General features: G+C 46.7%; 1 protein-coding gene across 1 annotated transcript in view; it reads left to right on the top strand.

The window, feature by feature from the left end:
• The first annotated feature begins 5556 nt into the window (after positions 1-5556).
• Positions 5557-14076, top strand: part of LOC134351795 (monocarboxylate transporter 2-like) — a 208108-nt gene continuing 199588 nt past the window's right edge. Inside the window, exon 1 of the mRNA XM_063058491.1 lies at positions 5557-5707. The gene's annotated coding sequence lies outside the window, so the exon portion shown is untranslated. The remainder of the gene's footprint in view (positions 5708-14076) is intronic.

Below are 14076 nucleotides of genomic sequence, written 5' to 3'. Positions count from 1 at the left end.
AAAGAGAATTAGGAGCAAATGGGAAATAAACGTTCGGAACCGTGGCCCGATCAAAGGAAATTAGGAGAAAATAGGGAATTAACGACCGGGACCGTGACAATCTGAGATTCATTTTCTTGTGGGCATAGAATTATAACCATAACAGAATCAATGAAAGACTGCACCAACTAAGACATTCAACCAGAGTGCAAAAGACAACAAACTGTGCAAATACAAGAAGAAAATAATAATAAATAAGAAAGCAATAAGTATTGAGAACATAAAATGAAGGGTCCTTGAGAGAGAGCCCATCAGTTAGGTCACAGTTCATAGTCATACTTTATTGATCGCGGGGGAAACTGATTTTCGTTACAGTTGCACCATAAATAATAAATAGTAATAGAAACATAAATAGTTAAATAGTAATATGTAAATTATGCCAGTAAATTATGAAATAAGTCCAGGACCAGCCTATTGGCTCAGGGTGTCTGACCCTTCAAGGGAGGAGTTGTAAAGTTTGATGGCCACAGGCAGGAATGACTTCCTATGACGCTCTGTGCTGCATCTTGGTGGAATGAATCTCTGGCTGAATGTACTCCTGTGCCCACCCAGTACATTATGTAGTGGATGGGAGACATTGACCAAGATGGCATGCAACTTAGACAGCATCCTCTTTTCAGACACGACCGTGAGAGAGTCCAGTTCCATCCCCACAACATCACTGGCCTTAGGAATGAGTTTGTTGATTCTGTTGGTGTCTGCTACCCTCAGCCTGCTGCCCCAGCACACAACAGCAAACATGATAGTACTGGCCACTACAGACTCATAGAACATCCTCAGCATCGTCCGGCAGATTTTAAAGGACCTCAGTCTCCTCGGGAAATAGAGACAGCTCTGACACTTCTTGTAGACAGCCTCAGTGTTCTTTGACCAATCCAGTTTATTGTCAATTCGTATCCCCAGGTACTTGTAATCCTCCACCATGTCCACACTGACCCCATGGATGGAAACGGGGGTCACCGGTACCTTAGCTCTCCTCAGGTCTACCACCAGCTCCTTAGTCTTTTTCACATTAAGCTGCAAATAATTCTGCTCAAACAATGTGACAAAGTTTCCTACCATAGCCCTGTACTCAGCCTCATCTCCCTTGCTGATGAATCGAACTCTGGCAGAGTCATCCGAAAACTTCTGAAGCTGACAAGACTCTGTGCAGTAGTTGAAGTCCGAGGTGTAAATGGTGAAGAGAAAGGGAGACAAGACAGTCCCCTGTGGAGCCCCAGCTCTGCTGATCACTCTGTCGGACACACAGTGTTGCAAGCACACGTACTGTGGTCTGCCAGTCAGGTAGTCAAGAATCCATGATACCAGGGAAGCATCCACCTGCATCGCTGTCAGCTTCTCCCCCAGCAGAGCTGGGCAGATGGTGTTGAATGCACTGGAGAAGTAAAAAAAACATGACCCTCACAGTGCTCGCTGGCTCGTCCAGGTGGGCATAGACATGGTTCAGCAGGTAGACGATGGCATCCTCAACTACTAGTCGGGGCTGGTAGGCGAACTGGAGGGGATCTAAGTGTGGCCTGACCATAGGCCGGAGCAGCTCCAGGACAAGTCTCTCCAGGGTCTTCATGATGTGGGAGTTCAATGCCACCGGTCTGTAGACATTGAGGCCGCTGGGGCACGGCGTCTTCGGCACAGGGACGAGGCAGGACGTCTTCCACAGTACAGGAACCCTCCGGAGCCTCAGGCTCAGGTTGAATACATGGCGAAGTACTCCACATAGCTGAGGGGCACAGGCTTTGAGCACCCTGGTACTGACACCATCCAGTCCTGCAGCCTTGGGTTGAGACGTTTCAGCTGTCTTCTCACCTGTTCAGCCGTGAAGCCCACCGTGGTGGTTTTGTGTGGGGAAGGGGTATAGTCATGTGAGCAGGGTGGGGGACTGTGAGGAGGGGTAGGAGGGGAGAGTGGAATATGTGTTGGTTGGGGGCCGACAACAGATGGCTCATGTTGGGGATGGGCAGGGGTCACAATGTCAAATCTGTTAAAGAACAGGTTAAGTTCGTTGGCCCTGTCCACACTGCCCTCAGCTCCTCTGTTGCTAGTTTGCTGGAACCCAGGGATGGTCCTCATCCCCCTCCAGACCTTTCTCATGTTGTTCTGCTGGAGTTTCCACTCAAGCTTCCTCCTGTACCTGTCTTTAGCCTCCCTGATCCCGGCTTTCAGGTCCCTCTGTATTGCCCTCAGCTCCTCCCTATTTCCATCTCTAAACACCCTCTTTTTAGCATTCAGGATGTCCTTAATGTCCTTTGTCACCCATGGCTTGTTATTTGAATAACAAAGGACAGTTCTTGTCGGAACATTGCAGTCCACACAGAAGTTGATGTAATCAGTGATGCACTCTGTGAGCCCATCAATATCCTCTCCATGTGGCTCACAGAGTGCCTGCCAGTCTGTCACCTCAAAACAACCCTGGAGCGCCTCATAAGCCTCCTCCGACCATTCCCTCACTGTCCTCGAGGTTGCAGGTTTACTCTTCACCAGAGGCATGTAGCAGGGTTTTAGATGCACCAGGTTGTGAACTGACCTTCCCAGTGGGGGGAGAGGAGAGGAGCTGTATGCATCCTTAACGTTAGCGTACATCAAATCCAGAGTCCTCTCCCCTCTGGTTGTACAGCTCACATACTGCGTGAAGTTGGGCAGTGTTCTAGCCATGGTAACCTGGTTGAAGTCACCCGAGTCGGGTGCTGGGTTTCTAATCTGGCTATGACGGTGTAAATGATGTTACACGCCGACGTCGGGTTGGCAGAGGGAGGGATGTACACAACAACAACAATTACATGCGAGATTTCCCTTGGCAAATAATATGGCCGGAGTTATGGGAACATTTCAGTGAAGGGGTAAGCTGAGTTGGGTGAAGTTATCCCCTTTGGTTCATGAGGGGTAATAACTGTTGCTGAACTTGGTATTGTGAGTCCTGAGGCTCCTGTATCTTCTTCCTGATGGCAGCAAAGAGAAGAGAGCACGGCCTGGCTGGTGGGGATCTTCAGTGGTGGGTACTGCTTTCCTGCAACTGCATTTCATATAAGATGTGCTCAAAGATTTGGAGGGCTTTACCAGTGATGAACTGGGCTGTACCCACTACATTTTGTTAGATTTTCTGTTCAAGGGCATTGGTGCTTCCATACCAGGCCATGATGCAGCCGGTCAATATACTTTCCAGTACACATCCATAGAAGTTTGTCGAAGTTTTTAAATGTCTTGCCGCATCTTTGCAAACTTCTAATGAAGCAGAAATGCAGCTGTGCTTTCTTTGTAATTGCACTTCTGTGCTCGGCCCAGGACAAGTCTTCCGAAGTAATAACAGAGAGGAGTTTAAAGTTGCTGATCCTCATGGACCTCTGGTTACCTTCTCCTGAAGTCAATAATCAGCTCCTTGGTCTTGCTGACGTTGAGTAAGAGGTTATTGTTATGACACCACCTCCCTTCTATTTGCTGATTTGTCACCACCTCTGATTTGGTCCACAACATCAAACCTGAATATGGCATTGGAGATGTGCTTAGCCACACAGTGATAAGTGTAAGTGGAGTAGAGCTCGGGGCTAATCCCACAGCCTTGAGGTGAACCTGTGCTGATGGAGATCGTGGAGGAGATATTGTTGCCAATCTGAACTGACTGGGGTCTACAAGTGAGGAAATACAGGATCCAATTGCACAAGGAGGTATTGAGGCCATGAACAACTTATTGATTAGTTCTGAGGGGATGATGGCATTGAATACTCTCCTGTAGTCGATAAACAGCATCCTGATGTATGCATATTTGCTATCCAGATGTTCCAGGGTTGAGTGAAGAGACGCTGAGACGGCATCGGCTGTGCACCTGTTGCTCCAGGAGGCAAATTGGAGCAGATTTAAGTCCCTTCTCAGGTGGGAGTTGATATGTTTCATCGCAACCTCTCAAAATACTTCATCACTGTGAATACGTGCAACTGGTTGATAGCCAGTGAGGCAGGTCACCACACTCTTCTTGGACTCTGATACAATTGAAACCTGCTTGAAGCAGGTGGGTACCTCAGACACCCGAAGTGAGAGGTTGCAAATCTCAGTGAACACTCCAGCCAGTAGATCAGCACAGGTCCTTAGGACTTGGCCAGGCACCCTGTCTGGGCCGGATGCTTTTCGTGGGTTCAAGGATGCTCATATGTCGGCCTCAGAGACTGAAATCACAGACCCATTGGGGGAACGTGGGAGTTCGTGATAATTCCTCCATGTTTTGATGGTCAAGACAAGCATGGAAGTTTTATCCCAAAGGAAGGTCTCAGCCGAAACATTAACTGTTTATTCATTTCCATAGATGTTGCCTGGCCTGCCGAGTTTCTCCAGCATTTTATGTAGTTACTCCTTCAAAGTGTTAGGTCTAACAACTTGCTATGGTTTGCTGCTCTCAAAACTTCTGTTATTTAGGGATCTTCCTATGTAACCCACAACATTCCTCTGAGGACAGTGTAAAAGTAGTGGATTGGCTATGAAGCGATACAAGCCTTTAAATTAGAGCAGTCTTTGAGATAGTAATGCCGAAGGGATGCTTTCATTTAAATATAATAACCACTCCCACAAAAGAACAGACTGTGCAAACCGATGAGACTCTGTGTGTGTGTGTGTGTGTGTGTGCATGTGAGTGTGCGTGTGTGTGTGAGTGTGTGTGCGTGTGTGTGTGTGTATGAATGAGTGAGTGTGTGTGTGAGTGAGTGAGTGTGTGTATGTGAGTGAGTATGTGTGAGAGAGTAAGTGTGTGAGTGTGTGTATGAGTGTGTGTGTGTTTGTGAGTGTGTGTGTGCATGTGTGTGAGAGAGTAAGTATGTGCATGTGAGTGTGTGTGAGTGTGAGTGTGTGTGAGAGTGTGTGTGAAAGTGTGTGCATGTGTGTGAGAGTGTGTGTGCGTGTGTGTGAGTGTGAGATTGAATGTGTGAGAGTGAGTGTGTGTGTGTGAGTGAGTGAGTGTGTGTGTGTGAGTGAGTATGTGTGAGAGAGAGAGTGTGTGAGTGTGTGTGCGTGTGTGAGAGAGTAAGTGTGTGCATGTGAGTGAGTGTGTGTGAGAGTGTGTGTGAAAGTGTGTGCATGTGTGTGAGAGTGTGTGTGCGTGTGTGTGAGTGTGAGATTGAATGTGTGCGTGTGTGTGAGTGTGTGTGTGTGTGAGTGTGTGTGCATGTGAGTGCATGTGTGTGAGTGTGTGTGTGTGTATGAATGAGTGAGTGTGTGAGTGAGTGAGTGAGTGTGCGTGTGAGTGAGTGTGAGAGAGAGTGTGTGTGAGTGTGTGTGCATGTGTGTGAGAGTAAGTGTGTGAGTGTGTGTTTGTGTGTGTGTGCATGTGTGTGTGTGCATGTGTGTGAGAGAGTGTGTGTGTGTGAGTGTGTTTGTGAGTGCATGTATGTGAGAGTGTGTGCGTGTGAGATTGAGTGAGTGTGTGTGTGTGTGTGTGTGTGTGTGTGTGTGTATGTGTTGTATTCTCAGTCCACGCTGTAAATTGTAACTGTAACATTGCAGGGAGGAGTGGATGATGGTAGGAGGGAGGGGGAAACCACAACTAAGAAAAAAAGTGCCGGGTTGCGATGTCGACCATTATTGGAACGTCACGGACTCTAAGCACTAATCGATCGGACTGGGGAGAGGGGAAGCTGCCGAAGGATAAGGAACAACGCAGACATCACCGGCGACCGTCTTTACGGACAGGGTAAGGCAGCGAGTGTCGTGGCCAGAGTGCGGAGCTGGGGCAGACGGTGCCCAGCCGTGTTCTCTCCGCCAGGTCCCCCGGTGGGGGGAGATGTGGATTTTCGCTCTTGCAATATTAGTGAAGGTCGAAAGGGCAGGGGGATCATCCAGTCCGAGCGCCGTGTTCTTCCTAGCGTGGGTCTGTTCTCTTTGCCTTGTAATTTCTTTATTATGGGGCGTACGCTTTGTTAACCGTGGTGAGAATTCCGACTGTGTTACACAGAGCCCTTGAAAATACCTCGACAGGTTAATATTAATTATTCAGTAATCTGTGAGAACTGTGGACATTGGGTTTCATAGGTGCCAGTGTATGGAATAACCCTTTGATATTAAAAACATGCTATGGATTGTGTGTGTGTGTGTGTGTGTGTGTGTGTGTGTGTGTGTGTTTATTCGTGTTGGGATGAATGGAGGGCGGAGTTTATAGTACTACGTCCCATTTTTTCCGCGATGACTTCCCGAAGCGTCAGAGTGGGAAGGTCTGAGGTTTGAGATTTGGTTTGTGGAACCTAGGTAGGACCATGTGGTTCTATCCCACCCACTCCACTTCGCCTTCGTCGCCGGCACAGAAGCTGACTTGTTCAACAACTTGGCTGTTTTTCAGTCATTACAGATTATGGCCAGAAATATTTTAAAAACACATGGAGGAGTTTTTTTCTTGTATAATATAGAACTTCTCCTTTAGTGGCCGAAACCTTTCACCCTACCCTGGCAATGCAAGTCCAGACACATCCTTTCAGATAACTGGGTAGACAACTTAGTAAAGGAGACACAAGGCACTACAGATAATGGAATGTCTGTTACACTTAGTGAAAGGGACAGTTAAAGAGGAACGATAAATACTTATGTTTCCTTAAGCTTGGTATAGCTGGGGGAGGCAGTGGGGATAAACTCCCATGACCTATTAAATGTTCCCAATGCTGTGTGTCTCAATATCTTCTGACAATCAAGTCCAGTTCCTGAATTTCGCGTGTGGTTTGGCTACTAAGCCAGGAGGAACTATTTCTACTGACAGGAGAAGGGGCAAAGGTGGGTTACTGGCGCCTTAAAACCAGTCATTTCGGGCAATGGGACTCATCAGCCGTGGTTGGCAGCTCTTCCAGGAAAAGGAAAACTCTGATCTCAAACCTCCACTGCCTTTGCGGCGATACCCACTCATGGGGAAGGCTTTGGGAGTAAATCCCCAGGGAAAATCTGGAACTGAAGTCCCCAAGGCTGTCTTACACTGACTGGCAACTCCTGCGACGCTGCTGGTGCCAAACTGCATCAATCTCTGCCGTTCTTTGGATTTATCAGCTGCATGGAGATGGGGAGCCTGCTACATGGACAACAGCTTCCGCTCCATGTTGTACTGCCCTGGCTGTGTATCGCGTAGACAGCTGGGACACAAATGCATAGTTATTTAAGTTACTGTTGCCTTCCTGTCAGCTTAAACCAGTCTGGCCATTCTCCTCTGACCTCTCTCATTAACAGAAATGTCGCTCATTGGATGTTTTTGTTTTTCGCACCATTCTCTGTAAACTCTAGAGACTGTTGTGCATGAAAATCCCAGGAGATCAGCAGTTTCTGAGATACTCAAACCACCCCATCTGACACCAAAAATTGTAACATGGTCAAAATCACTTAGATCACATTTCATCCCCATTCTGATGTTTGGTCTGAACAATGACTGAACCTCTTGACCATGTCTGCATGCTTTTATGCATTGAGTTGTTGACGCACAATTGGCTGGTTAGATATTTGCATTAATGAACAGGTGTACAGGTGTGCTGAGTGTATTTGGCAACAAACTAATCTGAATGTATGAAGACGTAAATTTCATTCATTTATAAATTTCATCCATTTATATCCATGCCGGCATTTTTTGTGAATTCCACCCTTTGTTTGCAGTATTTTGTATTATTAACTGTCTTGACATTGCAGGGTGAACTTTACTTCTTCAGCTTTGCTTATAATAAAACACATTAGTTAGCAACTAAAAACGGAAAATGCTGGAAAGACACCACTAGTCTGCTGCACCTGTGACACCTTCTCTCTTTATTCTTCATTTCCAACATCTGCAGATGGCCTCTTCACCAATCCAATTCAACAGCAAAGATGAGGCCAGTTACCTTGCTGAATGCAGGAGTCATTATGGGTTTGGATTACTTTGGTAAATGTGAGTTGTTTTATCATGGAGTGTTTCTGTTCAGGTATCCTCACATAAAATTCATTAAAAAAAATAGCAGACATCCCACCTCTCCCGGAAATTCTGGGAGTCTCCTGCATATTAATAGTGGCTCCCTGATGCCCGCAGATTATATACAATATCCTGGAAATCAATTTTTTTGAGAGCGAACGAGCGAGAGACCGTGAGAGCGAGAGAGAGACAGCATGAGAGAGAGTGAGAGAGCGTGCGAGAGAGAGAGAGAGAGAGAGAGAGAGTGCGCACCATGGCAGAGTGTTCCAAAAAAAGAAAATACAAAACGTACGTCACCCCAGACTACCCTAAAGTGTACCCCTGCCTAATAGGGGTCAAAAATAATGACAGTGTTGCTCGCTGCACTGATTGCAACAGTGACTTTTCTATTGCCCATGGTGGGTTAAGACTGTAAAAGACATGTTGAGGTGAGTTTAACAGGTGTCATTTGTTCATTAGTATCGCTAACGTTATTTAAATGAGCTGGCTAGCTGCTAAGGAGCTACTCTATTGCAGACATCCCACCTCACCTGGAAGTTCGGGGAGTCTCCTGCAAATTGATGGTGCTACCTCCCTGAAATGAGTTTTTACAGGGTGGGATGTCTGCAATAGACAGAAACTTCTGACAGTTCTCAATGTGTTGGATAGGATCAGTGGAGAGAAGTTTCAAGTTGATGATTTTTCATTAGATCAGTAAGTTTTAATAATACTGGACTAGATGTTATCTGATCCACCTAAAATATCTTTGAGCAAATCTCCACAACGTATGATCATCACTGAATAGCAAGAGGCAACTTTGTGCTTGAATTCTGAGTAATTTTTCATAGACGGGAAGTTAACTGATGGAAGTGTTTTAGATGACTGGATGTCGCTTCATGGTATGGTTAATGTTCAGTAGCCTGTGGGTAGAAGTCGGGTTATAGGATACAAGGATGTAATGTTGAGCCTTTATAAGGAATTGGTCAGGCTGTACTTGGAGTATTGTGAGCAGTTTTCGGTCCCTTATCTAAGAAAATATATGCTGGCATTGGAGAGGATCCAGAGTAGATTCACAAGAAAGATCCCAGGAATGACAGTGGTAATGTATGGGGAACATTTTGATGGCTCTGGGCCTGCATTTGCTGGAGTTTAGAAGAGTGTGGGGGGATCTTATTGAATCCTATTGAATATTGAAAGATCTAGATAGAATGGATGTGAAGAGGATGTTTTCTATAGTTTAGAGTCTAGGACCAGAGGGCACTTACTCAGAATATACATCCTTTAGAACAGTGATGAGGAAGAATACCTTTTCCACTGAACCACAAGGCCAAGATAGTGGTCTAGTTTGGCCCAGTACTGGTCGAGTTAATCAATGGCACAAAATACTGGAGGAACTCAGCAGGCCAGGCAGCATCCATGGAAAAGAGTAAACAGATGGCATTTCGGGCCAAGACTCTTGATCAGGACTGGAAAAGGCTGAGTTCCTCCAGTGTTTTGTGTTGTTGCTTTGGGTTTCCATCATCTGCAGATTTTCTTGTACCTGTCCTATCAACTGGCTGGAGTGTATAGTCATGTTTTACTTCTCACTTTGTCTGTCTGAGGAACCCACTTACATCAAAGAGGCTTCAATCATACCAGAGCCCTGGAAGAACATGGTAACCTGTCTCAGTGACCATCATCCTGTAGCACCTGCGTCCACTGTGCTGAAGAGCTTTGTGACTTTGGTCATGAAGCTTATCATCTCCTGCCTGAGCAGTAACTTAGATCTGCTCCAATTTGCCCATTGTCACAACAGGTCAACAGCACAGCCATTTCATTGGCTCTTCATTCAACTCTGGAACATCTGGACAGTGAAGATGCATACATCAGGGATGTTCTTCATTGACTACAGCTTAACATTCAACACTATCATCCCTTCAAACCTAATCAAAAAGCTCCAAGACGTAGGCCTCAATACTTCATTTTGCAATTGGGTCCTCGATTTTATCATAGCAGACTCCAGTCAGTTCAGATTGGCAACACCATCTCCATCAGCACTGGTGCACCAAAAGGCTGTGTGCTTCGCCCCTGCTCTACTCACTTTACACTCCTGAACCAGTGCAGTAACTCAACTCTCCTCAGTACTGATTCCACAACCTATTTATTCGTTTTCAAGGATTCAACAACTCATGTTCTCAGTTTTATATTTATTATTATTATTTGTTATTTTGTATTTGCATGGTTTGACCATTTATGTCAGTCTTTGTTTATTGATTCTATTATATTTAAATCAGTAAATCATTCCAAGTCTTCCCCAATCAGAAGCCCTGGATGAACCATGAGATCTGAAATCTGCTGAGAGCCAGATCAGAGGCATTCATGTCTGGAGACCAAGAAAGCTGCAAGAGGTGCAGGGATGGTCTCTGAAAGGCCACCTCATGGGTGAAGTGGAGACTTCGACCAAACGTGAATCAATAAGGGACACTCGACAGCTGTGGCAGGGCTTGACTGCTATGACCTCCAACAAAGTTGAATCAACTGACACAGGAGACAGCAGAGCTTTGCTCTCAGATGAGCTCAGTCCCTCAAGGGCTCACCTTGACCACCAGAACATGGGTGAACCATCTTGAACCCCATATCCCCTGATGATCCTTTCATCTAAGTATCTGAAGCTGAAAGCATTTCACGTAGATGAGCTCAATGGTTGGAAAGGCTTTATTTTTGATGTACTGGGCCAAAACCACTACCTTTTGTACTATTTTCCATTCAAGGACATTGGTTTATTTCACCAATCAAAAAACAATGCAAAGCAGGCTGCCTCCGGGAGGGTGAATCCATGGAAAACATCTGGACCAGGTAGGGTACCTGGCCACCTACTAAAGACCTGTGCTGACTAACTGGCTGGTGTGTTCACTGAGATCTTTAACCTCTCACCTTGATAGTATGTGGTACCCATCTGCTTCAAGCAGGCCTCAATTATACCAGTGCCTAAGAAGAGCATGGTGATCTGCCTCAATGACTACCACCCAGATGCACTTCCCATCCACAGTGATGAAGTGTTTTGAGAGGCTGGTGATGAAACGTATCAACTCCTGCCTGAGAGATGACTTGGATCCCTTCCAGTGTTCCACTGGAGCAACAGGTCCACAGCAGAGGCCATCTCATTGGCTCCTCACTCAATCCTGGGACATCTGGACACCAAAGATACATACATCAGGATGCTGTTTATCAACTACAGCTTTGCATTCAATATCATCATCCTCTCAAAACTAATGAATAAACTCCAAGACCTTGGCCTCAATATTTTCTTGTGCAATTGGATCCTTGATTTCCTCACTTGCAGACCCCAGTCAGTTCGATTGGTAACAGCATCTCCTTCATGACCTCCATCAGCACAGATGCACCGCAAGGCTGTGTGCCCAGCACCTTGCTCTACTCAATTTACACTTGTGAATTTATGGCTAAGCACAGCTTCAATACCATATTCAAGTTTGATAATGACACCATTGCCGTGGGCTGTCAAAATTGGTGATGAATCAGCATACAGGAGGGATATTGAAAACTTGGCTGAGTGATGTCATACCAACAAACTCTCACTCCGTGTCAGCATGACCGAGGAACTGATTGTAGGCTTCAGGATAGGTAAACCAGAGGTCCATGAACCAATCCTCATCAGAGGATTAGAGGTGAAGAGGGTTAAAAAATTCCTGGCTGTTACTATTTTGGAAGATCTGTCCTGGACCCAACATGTAAGTTCTACTGCAAGAAAGCACGGCACTGCCTCTACTTTCTTAGGAGTCTGCAGAGATTTGGCATGATATATAAAACTTAAACAATTTTCTATAGATGTGTCATGGACAGTGTATTAACTGGCTGCATCACAGCCTGGTATGGAAACAATAATGTTCTTGAATGGAAAATCCTACAAAAGGTAGTGGATTTGGCCCAGTTCATCACAGATAAAGCTCTCCTAATCATTGAGCGTATCTACATAGAGGTGTCCCCCGCTTTTCGAACATTCGCTTTACGAAACCTCACTGTTACGAAAGACCTACATTAGTACCCTGTTTTTGTTTTCAGTAGGTGTTTTCACTGTTATGGAGAAAGGCAGCGCGCAATAAAAAATCAGCGCACAAAATAGTCAGTGCGCGATAAAAGGCAGCGCGCGTCCCGAGCAGCTGCTCTCCCCTGGATTCGGAATGGCATTGCTTTAACACATACCTGTGAGCGGCCGTTTGCAAGATGAGTTCTGAGGTATTGGAAAAGCCTAAGAGCTCGTAAGGGTGTTACACTTAGCGTAAAACTAGACATAATTAAGCATTTCGATTGTGGTGAATGAAGCAAGGACAAAGTGAGTCTGGCTTGTGGAAGCTGACGAAGATGATGTTGAAGAGATTTTGGCATCACATGACCAAGAACTGATAGATGAAGAGCTGATGCAATTGGAAGAGGAAAGGATAACAATCGAAACCGAATGCAGAAAGTGAAGCAACTGTGTGAGATTTTCGCTGCAATGATAAAGTACGACTTTAATTTTGAAAGGGTACGTAGGTTTAGGGGATATTTGGAGGGTGGTTTGAGTCCTGACAAACAACTGTATGATAGAAAAATGTGCGAGGCTCAGCAGTCAAGCAAGCCTTCCACATCAGCCACAGCAGACGATGAACCTCGATCTCTGACATCGAGGCGGGCAGTCATAGGAGAAGATGAACTGCCTGCCCTGATTGCCGATGAGATGATACCCCAGTGTCCCACCACCCCAACACCTGGGCCCCGGACGGATACATGAAATGCTGTCATAGAAAACCAGTGTCCGTCATCAGTGTCATGGTCCGGTCCGTGAAGTCCGCATTCCGGTTCACGGTCTGGTCCGTGGACTCAGGACTCCAGGTCTTCCAGCTGTCCCTCGTTTAGTTGAGTTAATCATAGGCACCTGATTCCCATCTTGGGGCTTGGAATATAAGTGGCCATGGGGTCAAGTGTGAGCTGCTGGTTTGTCTTGTCAAGATCCCCCTGGAAGCAACCTGCTGGTAAAAGGCTAGAGCGGCCACTTGCCATCTTTAGGCTGCACTGGGGAACCATCCCCTCGTGGAGACTTGCTGTCAGTAGTCAGAGCTGTCCTTGCTGTATGGATTCGGGTGTTTCCCGGGCCAGCTGAGGTTGCTGGCTGAACTGTGACTCGGAGCAACCCGGAACAGAGATGGAACTGTCTGTCGTTCTTTGGTGTTTGTCTCTTCTTGTCCTCGCCTCCGTGGGGTAAGCCAGGCTGTTTTGCCATTGCCCTGCGGGGGATCTGTCTTGTCTTGTCCTCACCTCCGATGGGTAAGTCAGGCCGTTCTGCCATTGCCCTGTGGGGTGTCCTGTCTTGTTTTGTCTTGTCCTCACCTCTGTGGGGTAAGCCAGGCCATTTTGCCGTTGCCCTGTGGGGGGAATCTGCCTTGTCTTGTCCTTGCCTCCATGGGGTAAGTCAGGCCATTCTGCCATTGCCCTGTGGGGGGTTCTGTCTTGTCTTGTCTTGTCCTCACCTCTATGGGGTAAGTCAGGCCGTTCTGCCGTTGCCCTGTGGGGGGATCTGTCTTGTCTTGTTGTTGCCTCTGTTGGGTAAGTCCGGCCGTTCTGCTGTTACCCAACAGGTAGACCTGTTCCACCTTGGCGTGGAGATAAAGTTGAGTCCCGGCTTGTCTATGGATGAGTCCCGGCTCGTCTATGGATGATTCCCGGCTCTATGTCTATGTACTGTCCAGTCTCATGTTAGTGTCGAGTTAAAGATGAGTCCCGGTTTTTTGAAGGATAAGTCCAGGCTCTCTGTTGATGTACAGTCCCCAGTCTGTCTCCGAGCTCCAGCCTCCGAGTTATCAGCCTCCGCATTCCAAGACCCCAGCTCCCAGTCTGCTGCCTCAAGACCCAAGACCCTAACCTGCAAGCCTCAGGACCCAAGAACCCAAGCCTCGAAGATCCCAAGCCAAGCTCCAAGAACCCAAGCCTCGAAGATCCCAAGCCAAGCTCCAAGAACTCCAGCCTCGAAGATCCCAAACCAAGCTCCAAGAACCCAAGCCTGAAGACCCCAGCCTCCATGCCTCAAAACCAAGAACCCAGCCTACAGCCTCAGGCCTCTATACCCCAACCACTTCCTGTCCTGAAGCCATGTCATGTCCTTGCCTGGTTCTGGGGTCTGAGCCCAAGGCAAGACCCAG

This window comes from Mobula hypostoma, chromosome 9, assembly GCF_963921235.1.
Source record: "Mobula hypostoma chromosome 9, sMobHyp1.1, whole genome shotgun sequence".
NCBI lineage: Eukaryota > Metazoa > Chordata > Chondrichthyes > Myliobatiformes > Myliobatidae > Mobula > Mobula hypostoma.
The sequence above is the reverse complement of the archived record's forward strand: the minus strand, read 5'-3'. Positions and strand labels throughout refer to the sequence as shown.